This window comes from Salvelinus sp. IW2-2015, linkage group LG8, assembly GCF_002910315.2.
Source record: "Salvelinus sp. IW2-2015 linkage group LG8, ASM291031v2, whole genome shotgun sequence".
In the NCBI taxonomy this organism is placed as follows: Eukaryota; Metazoa; Chordata; class Actinopteri; order Salmoniformes; family Salmonidae; genus Salvelinus; species Salvelinus sp. IW2-2015.
Genome location: NC_036848.1, coordinates 7,262,137 through 7,282,614, shown reverse-complemented (window position 1 = coordinate 7,282,614; position 20,478 = coordinate 7,262,137). Strand labels below are relative to the sequence as shown.

The 20,478-nt window shown below is 45.0% G+C and overlaps 1 pseudogene; it reads right to left on the bottom strand.

The window, feature by feature from the left end:
* Window positions 1-307: 307 nt before the first annotated feature.
* On the bottom strand, window positions 308-16,324 carry LOC111967106 (F-box only protein 38-like; annotated as a pseudogene).
* Between the last annotated feature and the right edge of the window lie 4,154 nt (window positions 16,325-20,478).

Here is a 20,478-nt window from a genome sequence, read left to right as displayed (position 1 = left end):
TCTATGAGTATGAATGGTAGCAACATAGCGGAGCTCTAACTCCTCAAAGTTCAAGCAACTGTCAATCCCCCACTGAGAGAAACAATCCCTAAACCATGGCTAAGAAGAGAACAAACACACTGAGCAGCCTTTCTCTCTCCCTTCATGTAAGGTCAGCAAATACAAAAACAAGGCAACTCGAGACAGACACCCCAGTGCCAACTCCCTGGAGCGCCATAGGAAAGGCAGTCAAGCACTAGTTCTCACTCAACATTGGGTGGGTGCAGAAGTCACAGTAGGAGCCTGGCAGGCAGGCACAAGGGGCGTTGAGTCTGCACTACAGAGCCCCTCCCGCTGTCTCTCTCCCAGGACAGAAAGCACTAGATGTGGTCATCGTCCACAGGTTCACCCTGTACGTCACAGTAGTGTATGAAGACCACGGCCACGCGCTGGAAGACGCCCTGCCGCATCTGGCGCCGCTCAGAGATCTCCTCGCCAATGGTCTCCATGCAGATGTCTGCCGAGAGCTTGCCCTTCCTCCGCTGGGCGTAGATGGTAGCTGCAGGAGAGACACAGGAGAAGAGGGTTGACAATCACAGACTTAAATGGTGCTACCATTTTAGAGGAAGTTCAGAGTTATTCTAACTACGTAAATGGCTCAAGACACAAAGACCACCTGTACTACTCATAACAGAACTGTAAATGATCTATAAATAGAGAACCTGTTTGCCAAAGACAGTGGCTGCAAGACAAAGAGAGTGGCTGCAGGACACAGGACAAAGAGAGTGGCTGCAGGACAAAGAGAGTGGCTGCAGGACACAGGACAAAGAGAGTGGCTGCAGGACACAGGACAAAGAGAGTGGCTGCAGGACACAGGACAAAGAGAGTGGCTGCAGGACAAAGAGAGTGGCTGCAGGACTAAGAGAGTGGCTGCAGGACTAAGAGAGTGGCTGCAGGACTAAGAGAGTGGCTGCACCTTATGATTGACTGGCACAGACTCAGTGCTACCTATCAGGTAGGTACCAGACCGATCACAGAAGAAGGCCCTGAAAAGATCTAAACATTCATGTGAATGGCTCAACACACGGGGCGGCAGCGTAGCCTAGTGGTTAGAGCGTTGGACTAGTAACCAAAAGGTTGCAAGATCAAATCTGTCGTTCTGCCCCTGAACAAGGCAGTTAACCCACTGTTCCTAGGCCGTCATTGAAAATAAGAATTTGTTCTTAACTGACTTGCCTAGTTAAATAAAGGTAAAATAAAATAATAAAGACAAAGAGCCAGATCACTGGGCTCATATAACACATGATTGTAGAAATAGGACAGCAGGTGGAGCTGTGGACATAGTGATGGCCACTCACGGCTCTCATCATCCTCAGTCGTAGCATGCGTAAATGTTGGGGTCAGCTGTACGTAGGGTACGGAGCCAGGGGAAGTCTGTGATCATGGAGTAGGGGACTTCATCTACCACTCCTACAGACAGAGAGAGTAGATGCATCACAACAGGGCAGAGCAGCAGCTGCCACCAAAACACTAAGGGACTAGTGAAGGAACTATTGAGAAAAACTGATTAAATAATGTAGGAATCGCATCATGAAAACCTGAGGGGGACAATAAATGGAGCATGGAAAAACACAAAAGTTTAGTTTATGTAGCATAGTGACCCTACGGGAGGACGTAGCATAGTGACCCTAGGGGAGGACGTAGCATAGTGACCCTAGGGGAGGACGTAGCATAGTGACCCTAGGGGAGGACGTAGCATAGTGACCCCCTAGGGGAGGACGTAGCATAGTGACCCTAGGGGAGGATGTAGCATAGTGACCCTAGGGGAGGACGTAGCATAGTGACCCTACGGGAGGACGTAGCTCCGCTGTGAAGAGACCCAATCTCAGTCTCAGAGTGCTGAACAGGACTTCCTCCATCTCACCCTCCAAGGTGTAGATGTCTCGGCCCCAGGGGTAGTTGGGATACTTCTTCACATCCCCTTCCGTCCGCGTGGCTTCGGGGAAGAACTCATACTTAATGAGCTCCCTGTTGATGAAATGAAAGTGGTTGTTTATGTCGGGTTTTTAGATAGAGGAAGGAAGGAACTGGACACTGGTTCTTGACCACCATGTCAACAGTACAGTGATTGAGGTCAGAAAGGACTCAACAGCACCACCTGCTGGCTGTAGTTATAATGACACCAGGGCCATGATAAAGAAAGCGATCTACTGTAGGAAACAGAAGGGCAGCAATACACCAAACATCAGGGGTTGGAACCCATTCAGGGAACAGAACAGAAAACTGTGAAAGAACAACATTTTTTAGAGGAACAGAACCAGATGCAAGAACGAAAGTGATCTATACTGTTCCGGAACAGAACCATTATTTTAAAAGCATGGGAACCAGTTAATAACATTATTTTATGTTCTGGGCATTTCTTTCCAGTCCCACAAGTGTCTGCCTGCTTGCCAACTGAAAATCTTTGCCAGTTTGTGTGTGTAGGCTACCTGCCCCTCCCCTAAAGCCTGCATAGTCTACTGTAGCTAGTGACGCTACAAATATTATTAGTCACATGCACTTATTTAGCAGATGTTATTGCGGGTGTAGCAAAATGCTTGTGTTCCTAGCTCCAACGGTACAGTAGTATCTAACACTACACAACAATACATACAAATCTAAAATTAAAATTATGGAATTAAGAAATCTATAAATATTAGGACAAGCAATGTCGGAGTGGCATTGACTAAAATACAGTAGAATAGAATACAGTATATATATATATATATATATATATATATATATATATATATATGAGATGAGTAAAGCAGTATGTAAACATTATTAAAGTGACTAGTGTTCCATTATTAAAAATGGCCAGTGATACCATGTCTATAGGGCAGTAGCCTCTAAAGGCGTGATTCAGAAATTAGGGAGATTGATTTTTTATTAGAGAACAGTGGATTCACTTTTTCAATGCTAGTTAAGTGTACTCCAGTTATGCCATGTCTCATTGGATTTATTAATTACAAAAACATGTGTTTTTATTTTAATTCTGGTGCCGCTTTGCACACACAAGCGTGCTAGCTAGCTAGCTAGCTTGTTAGCTAGCTCTGGTCTAGCTCTCTAAAACTCTATGCGGCACTTCGTGTAATGGAATGGAGAGTCATGGTCAAGGGCTAGCTCTGGTCCAACGTTAGTTAACCGCACTAGGGTAGGGTGCTCTATTATCACCTCCGGATGAAAAGCGTGCCCAAAGTAAACTGCCTGTTTCTCTGGCCCAGAAGCTAGGATATGCATATAATTGGTAGATTTGGATAGAAAACACTATAAAGTTTCAAAAACTGTTAAAATAATGTCTGTGAGTATAACAGAACTGATATGGCAGGCAAAAACCTGAGAAAAATCCATCCAGGAAGTGGGATTTTTCTATTTTTGTAGTTTTCCATTGACTGCCTATACAGATTCCATTGAATTAGGACTCAAATTGCACTTCCTATGGCTTCCACTAGATGTCAACAGTCTTTAGAAATGGTTTCAGGCTTGTATTCTGAAAAATTAGGGAGTAAGAACACTTTGAATGAGTGGACCATTCAGTGTCCCAAAGATTTTTCATTCGCGAGACCGAGAGTGCGCCTTTCTTGTTTACCTTTTATATTGTCCGTTTGAAATATTATCGATTATTTAGGCAAAAAACAACCTGAGAACTGATTATAAACATTGTTTGACACGTTTCTACGAACTTCACTGATACTTTTCGGATTTTTCGTCTGGCTGTTGTGATTGCCTTTGAGCCTGTGGATTACTGAACAAAACGCAAACAAAACAGAGGTTTTTGTATATAAAGAGAGACTTGTGAGTGCAACCATATGAGGATCATCAAAGGTCAGTGATTAATTTTATCTCTACTTCTGACTTGTGTAACTCCTCTATTTGGCTGGTAACTGTTTGTAATGATTTGTCTGCTGGGCACTGTTCTCAGATAATCGCATGATATGCTTTCGCCGTAAAGCCTTTTTGAAATCTGACACCGTGGTTGGATTAACAACTCTCTGAAGTTCAAATACATTAAAAGTTCCTCCATAGAAGCCGCTCCGCCGCTCCTCCTCCTTTCAGTCGCATGCCGCACCCTACATGTACATAGCCTGCCCGCTCCATAGCAAGCTGCTCTACCTATTGAAGTATTTTAATTTCGAGCTAAATGTAAAATATTAAATAAGAAGTTTAAAAAGGAACAGAAAGGAGCCATATAAACTGACTAACAGGTTCAGAATGTTATTTTGCACGTGGGAAAAGTGTTAGAATAAAACAAATTAGGGATTGGGCCATTTCAGCCACAGCTGTTGCTGAGAGGTGTATAACATCGAGCACACAGTCATAGACAAACATCGGCAGTAGAATGGCCTTACTGAAGAGCTCGCTGACTTTCAACGTGGCACCGTCATAGGATGCCACCTTTCCAAACAAGTCAGTTTGTCAAAATGTCTGCCCTGGTCAACTGTAAGGGTTGTTACTGTGATGTGGAAGTGTATAGTGCTAACTTTACAGTTTGGTGGAGGAGGAATAATTGTCTAGGACTGTTTTTTCATGGTTCGGGCTCCGTAGTTCCAGTGAAGGGAAATCTTAACACTACAGCATACAATGACAGTCTAGACGATTCTGTGCTTCTAACTTTGTGGCAACAGTTTGGGAAGGCCCTTCCCTGTTTCAGCATGACAATGCCCCCCGTGCACAAAGCCAGGTCCATACAGAAATGATTTGTCGAGATCGGTGTGCAAGAACTTGACTGGACTGCACAGAACCCTGACCTCAATCCCATTGAACACCTTTGGGATGAATTGGAATGCGAACTGCGAGCCAGGCCTAATCGCCCGACCTCACTAAGGCTCGTGGCTGAATGGAAGTCCCCACAGCAATATTCCAACATCTAGTGGAAAGCCTTCCCAGAAGAATGGAGGCTGTTATAGAAGCAAAGGGGGGACCAACTCCATATTAATGACCATGATTTTAGAATGAGATGTTCGACGAGCAGATGTCCACATACTTTTGGTCATATACTGACTTTTGGTCATATACTGTGTCTATTTAACAGAGGATCTTTCAGGTGAAAGTAACATTACTAGATAGCAGTATGTGTTACTCACTGGCTGATGTTGGCGATGGTGTCCATCCAGCTGCGTACTCTGACCTTGTTCCTGACGTTGGGGGGGTTGCTGAACTCATGTATGATGGAGATGTGGTAGGGGTACGGCCCATGGAACAGTTTCCTCTCCAGGGCCAGAGAGTCAATCTAGGACAGGGAACAAGGAGATGGTCAGAGTAAGACTAGGTTTACAAACCATATCATGCACATGTAACAGTATAACTTTAGTACGTCCCCTCGCCCCGACCTCGGGCGCGAACCAGGGACCCTCTGCACACATCAAAACGTCGCCACGAAGCGTCGTTACCCATCGCTCCACAAAAGCCGCGGCCCTTGCAGAGCAAGGGCAACACTACTTCTAGGTTTCAGAGCAAGTGACGTAACTGATTGAAATGCTAGTAGCGCGTACCCGCTAACTAGCTAGCCATTTCACATCCGTTACACTCACCCCCCTTTCAACCTCCTCATTTTCCGCAGCAACCAGTGATCCGGGTCAACAGCATCAATGTAACAGTATAACTTTATGGCGTCCCCTCGCCCCGGGCGCGAACCAGGGACCCTATGCACACATCAACAACGGTCGCCCACGAAGCATCGTTACCCATCGCTCCACAAAGGCGCGGCCCTTGCAGAGCAAGGGGCAACACTACTTCTAGGTTTCAGAGCAAGTGACGTAACTGATTGAAATGCTAGTAGCGCGTACCCGCTAACTAGCTAGCCATTTCACATCCGTTACACACAAAGGGGTTATATAATGTGCTTTATGGAGAAAACCTGGTCACATTTCCTCTGCAAATCCTATTTAATGTGCAGACAGACTGAATTGAGATTATACACATATTTGACCTAGGTTACAATCCAATTTTATTAGTTGGGAGCTATGGACTATACAAGGTTTCAGAAGGAGTTCCAGGCAGTGGTCCTGACCTGCTGCATGGGGCGCATGTAGATGATACGGTTCCTCTCAGGGGGCATGCGGAGGATCTGATCCAGGACCTGCTCCATGTCCAGCTTCTTACACTGTGCGTAGTCGAAACGGTTCACTATGGGAGCACTTTCCACCTTCAGATGCTTCAGCACTCTGCAGCGCGTGGCTAGGGACACAGCGGGGGACAGTAGAGGGTTAATGTTCATCCCAAATGGCACCCTACTCCCTATATAGAACACTACTTTTGACCAGGGCCCACATGCCTCTTAAATGTCCCCCTATTCTCTATATAGTACACTACTTCTCAAAAGTACGGTGCCATTTGGGACTTAACCTTAGTATGAGAGAATGGCCCACTAATTATGTTCCTTATCAAGCCCTGATTATACATAGAAGGGAAACCTACCGTGAACAAACATCTTGGGGCATCTTCAGCACCAGGTCAGTGATGCCACAGTTGGTGAGGGTGATTCCCACCAGGTTTTTGGATTTCAGCATCCGCACCTTCATGGCATTCATGGCATAGGAAGGGATTGTGTCACAGGGCGCTGCAGTTAGAAGGGAGTTCATGTCCTTCATTTCACCATGAAGTTCTGTGCTGCTTTGCTCAGGGAGAAGGGCCCCCCCCCCCCCCCCGAAATGGCACCCTATTCCCTATGTAGTGGCAATTGGGACGCAGCCTGAGACTCATCCCAGTAGGTGTAGTGTCCCTACCTGTACATGATCGTCCTCAGTGACCGGGTCGCTGGTGCTGGTGGACTTGTCTGCTGTGGGTTTCCTCTTCACCGTGACCCGAGGCTTGGACAGCTCTGCATGAGAAGAAACAACAGAAGCTCTATGAGGAACTCACATTTTCCACAGGCTTCCTCCTTCACTATTAAAGCCACAGACACACTCGACTACCTGTGTTTCTTCAGCTTACAATATTGAATACAATTTGATGACATGGATTTCAAATTATGAGTGTTACAAGTGTTCCATGCTCTGACAGAGAGCGACAGTCTGCTGCGGGCGCGGGTGAAAGGTCTACTGGGGAAGCTGTCCCTTAACCCCCTGGGCTGGGGCTCTGCTCCGTGGACCTCCCTGAAGCTCTGGCCCGACATCCTCTCACCACCATGCCCCTCAGCCATACCCCTCGCCCTGGCTGGGCTCTCCTCAACAGGGTCCCCGGCCTCCAGCCCCTCTGCCCCTGCTCTCCCCCCCCAGATCCTGCCTCCTATCTAGGGTCCTGTCCCCTCCTCCTGACCCTCCAGAGGATGGGTGGTTGGGCCCACCTCGAGTCCTTTCCTCTGGGCCGGGGCGAGCCCTACTGCAGGTGCAGCGAGTCCTGACTGTCCCCTCGTCCCCTGCTCGGGCTCTGGACTGTTCCTCCTGGTTAGCAGAGTCTTCTCTCCAGTGGACAGAGCATACACAGCCCCCTGTGGTGCAGACTGTCCCCCCAGCAGTCTCTGCCCCCCAGCCTCCCCTGCTCCTGCCGCAGGCTCCTTGGAGCTCTTGTCTTTGTCAGGGACCTCAGTTGCAGCCTTCAAGTCAGCCTTGATCTGCTCACTGGTGACCTGGCAGCTCTTCTCACAGCTGGGCTCCTGTAGGGGCGTCCCTCGCTGACGCAGGGGCGTCCCTCGCTGACGCAGGGGCGTCTTCCCTTTACCTGGAACACACACAGCACAGGACTAAGAACATACTGAGACTAGCTGTGACAATGTAAATACAAGCCATGGAAATAATTGAGTCTCATGGTAAGGATAGAAAATAGCTTTTCATCGTCAACATTTTGGCTCTTATGGTCTCATATTCTACCAGAATTGTAAAAGCCTCTTTTCGATGTGAGGAGTAAAGATTTGAGAGACTCACTACTAGGACTATGTAATGCAAATGGGTGCCGGTCTTACGGTAATTGACCATTAATTAACAAACATGTTTTGCATCTTAGCTGAATAAACTAGAAAAGGATATGAAGTGGCTATGTCGAGCGTAAAAGTCTTCTACGCTAGATTTAGATTTATTTGGCAAATTTAGAATGTCTAAGAAATCTAATATACATGGGCTGCATGCTGCCACTATCCTACTGACTATTTGAAAAAGGTAGCAAAAAAAGCTTGTGCCCTGTTCTTTGCCTCGGGCTGCACACCCTGTTCTCTCATCAAGTGATCATATATTGTCACCCATCAGACTACTCTCAATTTAAATTTTGTCGTATGTGGAAAATTTGTTTCGATTTAGAAATKGACAACTATCAAATGGGTAGGAACAGGGTCAGGGGGGAAAAAATACCTAATCCGTATGCACGGAGGCCGCTTACCCGCGGTTTAAATCATGCCGGTTTTAAAGGTGAGTGCCTGTGAAATACATATAGTAGCAGCTGGGATCCTCAGACATTACAACTATGCTTTCACACAGGATTGCATATATAGAAATGTCTTATAAGAACAGTTATTTCACGTCACGTATCAACCACTGTTTGAGGAGCATGCTGCCTCTTGCTGCGCTACAGGTGATATTCCACCCAATCTCTGTATGCCATGGGCTCTTCAACCCTGTGCTGCAGCTACCCAAAGCTTCATTTGGGAAACCAAGTGAAATCTGTTCGGGAACATCAACAGTAACATGTTTTCACAACGAAACATATTAAACGGTTGACAGCCCCCATCTTTGCGTGCTGGAGAAAGGAATGAAGGAAAGAGGAGAGATGGAAACACATGGTGGTGAGATACTCTATCTAAAAGGTCATGTGTCAGCCTATTATGAAAATATTAAAAATGCCCTATTACTAGGCTATTCAAAATTAAATTCACTATAATATACAGTAAAAAATCCTCAGCCATCTAGACAATACCCCATAATGACAAAGTGAAAAAAGGTTATTAGAAATATTTGCTAATGTCTTCAAATGAAAAAACAGAAATACCTTATATACATAAGTATTCAGACCCTTTAATATGAGACTTGAAGTTGAGTTCAGGTGCATCCTGTTTCCATTGATCATCCTTGAGATGTTTCTACAACTTGATTGGAGTCCACCTGTGGTAAATTCAATTGATTGCACATGATTTGGAAAGGCACACATCTGTCTATATAAGATCCCACAGTTGACAGTGCACGTCACAGCAAAAACCAAGCCATGAGGTCGAAGGAATTGTCCGTAGAGCTCCGAGACAGGATTGTGACGAGGCACAGATCTGGGGAAGGGTACAAAAAAAATGTCTGCAGCATTGTAGGTCCCCAAGAACAGTGGCCTCCATCATTATTAAATGGAAGAAGTTTGGAACCACCAAGACTCTCCCTACAGCTGGCCGCCAGGCCAAACGGAGAAACCGGGAGAGAAGGGCCTTGGTCAGGAAGGTGACCAAGAACCCGATGGTCACTCTGACAGAGCTCTAGAGTTCCTCTGTGGGGATTGGAGAACCTTCCGGAAGGACAACCATCTCTGCAACACTCCACCAATCAGGCCTTTATTGTAGAGTGGCCAGGCGGAAGCCACTCCTCAGTAAAAGGCGCATGACAGTCCGCTTGGAGGATTCTCAGACCATGAGAAACAAGATTCTCTGGTCTGATGAAACCAAGATTGAACTTTTTGGCCTGAATGCCAAGCGTCACGTCTGGAGGAAACCTGGCACCATCCCTACGGTGAAGCATGGTGGTGGCAGCATCATGCGGTGGGGATGTTTTTCAGTGGCAGGGACTGGCAGACTAGTCAGGATCGAGGGAAAAATGAACGGAGCACACAGATCCTTGATGAAAACCTGATCCAGAGCGCTCAGGACCTCAGACTGGGGCGAAGGTTCACCTTCCAACAGGACAACGACCCTAAGCACACAGCCAAGACAACACAGGAGTGGCTTTGGGACAAGTCTCAATGTCCTTGAGTGGCCCAGCCAGAGCATGGACTTGAACCCGATCTAACATCTCTGGAGAGACCTGAAGATAGCTGTGCAGCAACGCTCCCCATCACACCTGACAGAGCTTGAGAGCATCTGCAGAGAAGAATGGAAGAAACTCCCCAAATGCACAGGTGTGCCAAGCTTGTAGCGTTATACCCAAGAAGACACAACGCTGTAATTGCTGCCAAAGGTTCTTCAACAAAGTACTGAGTAAAGGGTCTGAATACTTATGTAAATGTGATATTTCAGTTTTTGCTTTGTCATTATGGGGTATTGTGTGTAGATTTGAGGGAAAAAAACTATTTAATACATTTTAGAATAAGGCTCTAACGTAACAATGCGGGGAAAGTAAATTGGTCTGAATACATTCCAAAGGCACTGTAGAATTGTAGGCCAACACGGTAATCCACCCTGCACAATCAAGAACCAACAGCATTGCCTAGGCCTGCCTATATGTTCTCTCCCACACTCATGGATAGAATGTCTGGCGCATAACATTAGGTAACCAGTCCATCCCGTATGCATAATAATATAGTCCACACAAAGGCAATTACTAGAATTTGTTTCATTTTGGAGTATAGGCTACACCAATTATGTACTAAAGACATCTTAAATCAGTATTTTTTTGTATGTTTTTCTGCCGTGAGTAATATGCGGTAGGCCATGTATTGTATAACGGCACAATCATTATTTTAATTCACGCTCATATACAGTACATGCACCAGACAGTTATTACGTACTCCACCGTATTCCTGAAAATGGTTTGCTCCTACAGACAGTGAGACGTGGCCGTGGCTTGCTATATAAAGCAGATAGGCATTGAGGCATTCAGTTACTATTCAATTAAATGTTAGAACGGGCAAAACGAGTGACCTAGTCGACTGAGCGTGACGTTATCGTCGATGCCAGTATCTCAGAAACGGCCTCGGTTTCCAGAGAATGGTGTGAAACAAAAAACATCCAGTCAGTGGCAGTCCTGTGGGCGAAAACTGCTCGTTGATGAGAGAGGTCGAAGGACAATGGCAAAAATCATGCAAGCTAACAGGCAGGCCACAAACAGACAAATAAAGGCGTAGTACAACAGTGGTATGCAGAACGGCATCTCGGAAAGCTACAACTCGTCGGTCCTTGTCACGGATGGGCTATTGCAGCAGACGACCACACTCCTATCGGCTAAAAACAAGAAGAAGTGGCTCCAGTGGGCACGAGATCATCAACACTGAACAATTGATTGAAAAACATCACCTGGTCTGACGAATCCCTGTTCCTGTTGAGTCATGCTGATGGCAGTCAGGATTTTGTGAAAGCAGCACGAGTCCATGGACCCATCTTGCCTGGTACAGGCTGGTGGCCGTGGTGTACCGGTGTAGGGAATGTTTTCCTTGCACACGTTAGGTCTCTTGATACCAATTCAGCAACTAATGTTTCCGACACCTTGTAGAATCCATGCCCTGAAGAATTCAGACTATTACGGCGGCAAAGGGGGATCAGACCCGGTACTAGTTGGGTATACCTAATAAACTGGCCGGTGCATATAGGCCTACGCATATGTATAAGTTTTAGTATGCGTTTGAGTGTTTTACATGCAATATCTTAAATGCTTTGAATTAATCATTATCATCTCAGAAAAGCGCTGTCCATTTCCTTGTTTGGCTTAAAAACAACATCCACAACAACCATGTTTTCCCCCTCAGTTTCAACCTACAGTTGAACTTCTTTCTTCACATTGATCATCACAGTGAGGTCGAAAAATGTAGCCTAATGGTGAGTTTTAAAAGCATGACACAGTTTTGACAAGTGTTTGATGTGATTTTCAATTGCATTGATGTCAGAGTGGTTAGAGGGCAAATAGAGCACGRCGTACCAGGCCATTAGTGACATAGCGGTCGTTAGCGAGTTGGGTAGGCCTACTACCAACGCATGTCCAGAGTGCATAAGAGGAGATTAACATGACCCAACGGTCACGTAGGATTTTACTGCGGTTATGACTGACGGTTTGCCGGTAATAAGGTCTCCGCAACAGCTATACTCACTACTGTGTGTGGCTGTCTCCTCAGCAGTGGCAGTCTTGCCAGTGGGCCCTGTGGTGGTTCAGGAGGATAGGTGGTGTGTTGCTGGGGCCAGCCAGGAGCCGGTAGGCCCTCCTCATCCTCACTGTCCGAGTCAGACATCACCACTGGGGCTTCTTCACCACAACTGACCACCACTGGGACCTACAGGGAGAGAGAGAGAGAGAGAGAGAGAGAGAGAGAGAGGAGAGAGAGAGAGAGAAGAGAGAGAGAGAGAGAGAGAGGAGAGAGAGAGGAGAGAGAGAGAGAGAGAGAGAGAGAGAGAGAGAGAAAGAGGAGAGAGAGAGAGAGAGAGAGAGAGAGAGAGAGAGAGAGAGAGAGAGAGAGAGAGAGAGAGAGAGAGAGAGAGAGAGAGAGAGAGAGAGAGAGAGAGAGAGAGAGAGAGAGAAGGAGAGAGAGAGAGAGGAGAGAAGAGAGAGAGAGAGAGAGAGAGAGAGAGAGAGAGAGAGAGAGAGAGAGAGAGAGAGAGAGAGAGAGAAGAGAGAGAGAGAGAGAGAGGAGAAGAGAGAGAGAGAGAGGAGAGAGAGAGAGAGAGAGAGAGAGAGAGAGAGAGAGAGAGAGAGAGAGAGAGAGATAGTCAGAGGAGACGAGAGATAGAGAGACGAGAAAAATAAAAAGAGAAACGTCCTTTCCTGTTATGGAAAGGGAGTTCTGTCCAGACCTGCTTGTTCCTTGTCAGGCTGAGGGTTGGCAGGCTGACTGGGACCAGACGGTTCTTCCTCCTCAGCAGGCTGACTGGGACCAGAAACCAGGCAGTTCTTCCTCCTCAGCAGGCTGACTGGGACCAGGACCAGGCGGTTCTTCCTCCTCAGCAGGCTGACCGGGACCAGGCGTTCTTCCTCCTCAGTGCGGCTGACTGGGACCAGGTGGTTCTTCCTCCTCAGTAGGCTGACTGGGACCAGGTGGTTCTTCCTCCTCAGTAGGCTGACTGGGACGGCAGGCGGTTCTTCCTCCTCAGCAGGCTGACTGGGACCAGGCGGTTCTTCCTCCTCAGCAGGCTGACTGGGACCAGGAACAGGCGGTTCTTCCTCCTCGACAGGCCAGGCCTGGCCCACCACCTCAGCCTCAATGTTCTCCTCCAGCACCATCCCATTCACCTCAGGAAGCTCTGCAGCAGAGGACCAGTAGTATTAAGGCCATGAGTTTGTAGCAATAGTAGCAATGTTGTAGGAATGTTATAATTAAGCAATAATGCCTAAGGGGGTGTGGTATATGACCAATATACCACGGCTAAGGGTTGTTCTTATGCGCAACGCAGAGTGCCTGGATACAGACCTTAGGCGTTGTATATCGGCCACATACTACAAACTTATCTTATAAAAAACAATCAATCTTAACATAATCACTAGTTAACTACACATGGTTGATGATATTACTAGTTTAACTAGCTTGTCCTGCGTTGCATATAATCAATGCGGTGCCTGTTAATTTATCATTGAATCACAGCCTACTTCAACTTCGTCAAACAGGTGATGATTTAACAAAAGCGCATTTGCGAAAAAAGCACAATCGTTGCACCAATGTACCTAACCATAAACATCAATGCCTTTCTTAAAATCAATACACAAGTGCATTTATTTAAACCTGCATACTTAGTTAAAATAAATTCATGTTAGCAGGCAATATTAACTAGGGAAATTGTGTCACTTCTCTTGCGTTCAGTGCAAGCAGAGTCAGGGTAAATGCAGCAGTTTGGGCCGCTTGGCTCGTTGTGAACTGTGTGAAGACCATTTCTTCCTAACAAAGACCGTAGTTAAATTTGCCAGAATTTTACATAATTATGACATTACATTGAAGGTTGTGCAAGGTAACAGCAATATTTAGACTTAGGGTTTCCACCCGTTCGATAAATTACGGAACGGTTCSGTATTTCATTGAAAGAATAAACGTTTTGTTTTCGAAATGATAGTTTCCGGATTTTACAATATTAATGACCTAAGGCTTGTATTTCTGTGTGTTTATTATAATTAAGTCTATGATTTTGATATTTGATAGAGCAGTCTGACTGAGCGGTAGTAGGCAGCAGCAGGCTCGTAAGCATTCATTCAAACCGCACTTTCCTCCGTTTGCCAGCAGCTTTTCGTAATGCTTCAAGCACAGCGCTGTTTAGGACTTCAAGCCTATCAACTCCCGAGATTAGGCTGGCAACACTATAGTGCCTATAATAACTGTTGGTTATTCACATTACTTGTGTGATAAGCAGTCATGGGCAGTCACTTCCATCACAGGACTTTCATTGTTTTATTCTGTGTTGTTACCGCATTCAACCCACATAATGCATAGTGCATTTAATGTTTTTTTTTGTTATTATAGAAACCTAAATCGTGATATATATATTTTTGATCAAATCGAAACTGACCTCATAAAGCACTAATTACTCAGCACTAGTAACTATACAGTATAACATCTTAGACCTTGACTGACTCACACTGCAATAGGAACTCATCAACGTATCCGAGGTGCAAAGTCTCAAACTGGGGGAACTCCAGTTCAGCCATCTTCAGTGCACAGAACACCCCATCTTTGGTTAGGGAAGGCTGGATTCAAACCTCACGCAATCTAGAGGAAAACCCAAAGCACTCGCTAAATCTCCCCATTCATCATGTTTATCTATTGAATGATCTTAAACAGTGAGTTGTTACCTGCGTGCAGCAGTAATGATGAGGTAGCCCAGGTCAACTTCAAGTGCATTCTTACAGGCACCAAATACAATAGTGTGCAAATTGCAAAATCCCCCTGGGGCACAATAGGTAGGAGTAAATGCAGAGGGTGATTGAAACACACATAAACTGTACTGAATATCATTAAGATGGTCCTTCAGCTTACCTGACTTCCAGCTGTCCTCCACCACGTGCTGGATGAGCCCCCCAAGGAAGGGTACTCTGACCAACTCCAGCTGCATCAGGTTGCGGGCTGAGGCCAGGCCTGTCACCAGGGGAACGTACTTCAGGGAGTTGGTGGGGCCCGCGCAGTTCCTCATCACAAAGGTCCGTAGGCTGACACACAGGAAGTCTTTGAAGGGCTGGGGCTTGGTCAGGCGAACCCACTTTAGGTAGAGGTGTCTCAGCATGGACACACAAGGGATCTCTGGCACATTCACCCCTGGGACATAAGAGGAGTACAATAACGTAGTACACTGTGGTGAGTGTCTTTAGCCTGGTAAATACAGTTGTCCATTGAGCACAACAAAGGAGTTATCTAAAGCCCACACAGCTCTGTTACCAGGCTAGGGTATCATGGCCTAAACAGACAGGTAGCTATAGTCCCTGATGCACTCACCGATGAGATGCAGGGTTTGTATTTTGGCGGCGATGGGGGTGGCGAGCTTGTTTTCGGGGGGAATGGGGAACACCCCGCTGTGGCTGCGGAACTTCCCCAGGATGTGGACCTGAGGCATGTAGTGCCAGATCACCTCCACCAGCTCCAGATGAGACGTCTCCACTCCCTGCAGACAGACGAAGACATCTTAGCGYACACGGACAGACGAAGACATCTTAGCGTACACGGACAGACGAAGACATCTTAGCGTACACGGACAGACGAAGACATCTTAGCGTACACAACATCTCTACTAGGCATACAGTATCATAGAGCTGGTATAACTCTAAATGTATCACATCACTATAAAAGATCTTTATGCAAACGTATAAATAGCTTTGAAGATCACCTCAACATGAATGTTGTTTTCTGAATTGAACATAACAGTCACAGGCCGTGTCCCAAATGGCACCCTATTCCCTATATATAGTGCACTACTTTCAACCAGAGCCCTATGGGCCCTTGTCAAAAGTAGTGCAGTACACATGAGCCCCAGACTCACCAGCAGATTGGGGCAGGCCTGAAGAGCCTCCAGTACTCCTGGGATGCTGAAAGCATGGTATCCCCGGACCTTGCGGCGCTCCAGGTAGCGGGGGTGCAGTCCATACAGCTGCTCCAGGTCTGGCATCTTCTTCAGCAGCATAAGGAAATTGGGGTCCGTGAATCCTGCTCCATTGCACCAGGCCAGAACAGTTACAGAGGGTTAACTACAGAGTGCAGTCTGTATAGGTTCCCTATCACAGAGTACGATCATATTACCTGCAATCTTAAGTGCTTTAATCTTTCATTTGTGTTTGACAGCCCCAAAAAATTGACCATTAAAAAAAATAACTATCAACTATTCTGCATAGGATCATTATCATAATCAATCATAATCAATAATCAAATACAAAGCACACCATGTACCTCTCTGCCTACCTGAGGGAATGTACTCCCACCAGCGGCTGGCACACAGGTCCACCACCTTCACCCGCCGCAGGTACTGTGTTACCGCCTCTCGGAGCTTCCGAGACAGGCACTCCATACACATGACGTCCTGCATAGGTAGATACCTGCATGGACGAGGAAAGCCCTTGAACTGAAATTGGTCCCTAACGCAGGTAAAACTAAGTATATGTTATTTTCCAAAAAGCTTTTTAAGCTTAGTTCAACAGTTTCTGATGATTTATGGATGGTGCCTACATTGATCATGTGCCCGCTTAAAAACATCTGGGTATCTTTCAAAAAGCATATTGATGAGTTAAGTCAATCATTAAAATGCGATTCCTTTAGGGGAATAGGGCATGCCTTCCACAGGGGGTTGGTGGCACTTTAATTGGGGAGGACGGGCTTGTGGTAATGACTGAAGTGGAATAGTATCAAACACAAGGTTTGATGCCATTCCATTTACTCTGTTCCAGCCATTATTATGAGCTGTCCTCCCCTCAGCAGCCTCCACTGATGCATTTCATTAAACAGAAGAAAACAAATTATTCAGTCAACATTCATACCGGTTATAGACTATGGGGATATCGTCTATATGAATGCAGCTGCCACTGTATTGAAGCCATTGGACACAGTTTATCATAGCTTATCATCACACTACGCTTAATTACAGGCGACGGGTTCAGTACACATCACTGCATTCTGTATCAGAAAATCGGCTGGCCCTCAAGTTTCATAGATCGATGCATTGCACTATTTTTGTTTATAAAGCTTACACAAACTTCCGCCATACCTTACTTCATTGTTAACCAGACCCGGTCTCAGGGACAGCTAACTCTGGAGATCCCTTCTATCTCCACTGAGTTAGGTAAATCTGCTTTTTTAAATTACTTGTGGAATAATCTTCAAAACTCTTAAATGTGATGTTCTGGTGCCTCTAGGGCAATTCAGGCAGCTGATTGACCTTCTTACTGAGGTGTTTGTTTTCTATGATTGTGTTTTGTATCTCTGTTTTGTTTTTTGTGGTGCATTATAGTGTTTTGTAGTGAATTTTGACTTCAATACCAGGTTTAGTATCACAATACTCGATACCATCACAATACCACAGCAAAAAAAATGCATATTAGCCAAAGTCACAGAATGGCACTTGATCCAGGCAGATAAACTCAGCTACTGCTAAGTTCAATATCATTACATTATAAAAGAATTACATCAACATTTTTCAGAGACAGCCATGTATGCATTAATGAATAAATTATACAATTAATGACTGTTTCTTTTTACCAATCTAACTAAATAATGGTAATAATTTAATTGAATGGTAAATCTATTGATAAACTGGGTAAATCAAGATGTAGCCTAGGCCTATTCACAAGACAGGTGAATACATATTCAATAGGAGTGTGTGCATGCATTGAGTTATTGAGCTTGTTTAGGCTGATTTCAGATGTCAATCTGTGTCCCTTCCATTTGGGACTTATTTTATTGTACTGATCAACATAATTTTCATAGAAGTAGCTTATTTTATTTTTTGCTGTCTAACCAGTAATGAGGTCATTTATGAGGCAAGAGAGGCGCGGTCCGTCAGTTCGCTGAGGCAATAGATAATCTCTCACCTCTCTCTCAAAGGTTATGTGAATGAATACAGTATTGGTGGTAATCGTCTTAGAAATCAGCATGTTTTGCATATTATCACAAACTAAGTATTAGGGTAGTGAAATTATGTTCGCTTCAGCTGTAAACTAGCAAGGAAAGATGGCTTCCAAAGCTGGAAGATACCGGAATCTTCTTCCAATGTAACGTGTTCTAGCCTGTATGGACATAGCAAACAGTAAATAACAGTTTCAACATTTCTATATACAATGTTGCATTATTCAAGTGTGTTAACTTCTGTGCAGTATAAGTGGGGAGCTAACATGATGCTGCCCAGACTCCCAGTGTAGGCTAAGTGGAGCAGGCACGGTGTGCTCACGCTATAAGGGGTACATCGGCTGCGTTGATAGACTTGATCCGTGACACACATTTGACAAGTACTGAAAGTTTCCCACCGTTTTTCATGATCTAGTATCAAAAAAAGTACTGAAGTTTCAGTATAACATGCAACACTAATGTATTGATATGTATATTTTTGTAATTACAGGGATCCTGTGAAACAGACCGTGGTCTCAGCATGACTGTCAAAATAAAGATTAAATAGAAAATACATTTTAAAAAGGGAAGAAATATTCACAGCTACCCTATCATCTCAGAACAATGAGTCAGATATTTCACCGGATGTATAAACGTGAAGCATCCGGTTACCGGTTCCACTCACTACCAAATATGGTGATGAGAAGAAGCCCATTTGATGGCAGTGGGAGAAGTGGGAGGGAGAAAGATTTTGGCTGACATTCTGCAAATTTTCTCACAATTACACATTTAATCTCCATACAGTTTACTGTTTCCAAAACTAGAATATGTAACAAACAGAGTGGAATGCGTTTTGTAAACTTTAGCCTTTGCCAAAATGTTTAAAAAAAAAATTGTTTAGGAGTGCAAGGGCGAATTGAGTTATTGACCACACGCGCTTCAGAGTAGGCGTTCCCTAATGGAAATACGCCAATGATCTACCTAGGTCATGCTTTGCTCTGCCCACCTCCTTGCTTATTCTACCCACTATGATTAATTTGCTCCCATTGAAAACGACAGGCTCTGGTCTATCTTGGATTAGCTATAAAAATCTTTGTTATCACGGTCATTGTGGTGAAATCTGGGGTCTTCCTGCATGGGGGTGGTGGATGGGTTCTTCCTGTGCCATACATCTGTGGCATACATCTTGGACCCTGTTATTCAGGCATGCACACACACTAACGGATTACTCTTCTGCAAGAGAAGAAAAACAACATGACAAAGGTTGTTTTTCACTCTGGGATAAAGAGGGAGCACTTTGTGGACCAAAAGTGAGACTCAATTCACCAAGCATTTCTTGAACAAAAAAAGTTGACAGACTTTAGGAACTGTTGATAAAACGTTTACTTGAGACAGGAGAACAAGTGGAGACATAGGACGAGGTGGATAATTTTATAATAAGGCCGTTTTATTCAAGTGTAAAGATATCAGGCAAAARCGTGCACGGCCCCTTTCTGTCAGATTCTTATGAAATCGTCGGAGAAGAGRCCCCTCTAAGCAGTACATACAGATTATATAGRCAACAAGCAAAGTAGGTTGATCTTGTCGTCTGGCCTTCCGATTGGTCGATCTGGGTCGTRGGTAGTCCTGTTCGGCCTGATGTCGACATTCCATTGGCTTTTCACACAGTTCTTYGTCCTAGTCACATCCMAAGGCATCCTGCATGTGCGTTTGTTTTCACAGGCCCTATTCATGGGGGAGGGGATGTGTGTGTGGGTCTGACAAAGTAGAGGGGATGGGTGCATGTTGTGCCAAGAATAGCTTATGTTGAGAAGTGGTTAAAACAAGTTACCAGTATCTTATACAATTTCTTACAGAACCAGTGCTTGACAAGCGGTTTAGCAAGAATTGACTTCTAGCAACTAACATGGTCATATGTCAAACGCTAGCCTACATGCAATAAGCTTTTCACTTAGCTAGTTAACGTTACTCTACGTGCTATCTATTGAGGAGTCATTATTGTAAAGTTATATTCAGATAGTAGTCACTGCAGCAATACAACTAGCCCATCAGTAGCTGAACGACTGCTGAACATACCAATTAACGCAACAATAGCTAGCTAGCCAATGCTAACCTAGCAAACTACAGTACTTTGTTCATTAAAGTTCCTGCATAAACTGGAAGCAAAAAAAGCCACCAGCGCGCCCTATTTAATGACACGGCATTTTAAAACAATAAAGATCTATAAGCAAAAGAAAGTGAGACAATGGACATCAATAACCCAAAGTAATTAACGTCGTCAGCAGCAGCGGGCCACCACAAAAAAAACTGTTAACAATGACTAGCTATTACTAAGTTAGCTTTGTAGCATGCTTTGCTAGCTTAATAGCATTCACATTGCAGGCTAGTGGCAATTAATGAAGAGAGGGTTGATGTACATTAAATTCTTTCTAAGTTCAATACAGGTTAGCTGGCTTGCAAGCTAATTGACTCTTACTTGAAGCTTCTAATCGCTCAATATAGATGCACTCAGACAGCTGGCTAGAAAGTTAGCAACATCCCCACCCGACACCCGTGGAAGTAACTTATAGCCGTTTGTGGCAGTGGCAAGGTCTGAAACACAGTTTTAGTTATCCGGTGGTTCTAACTGAA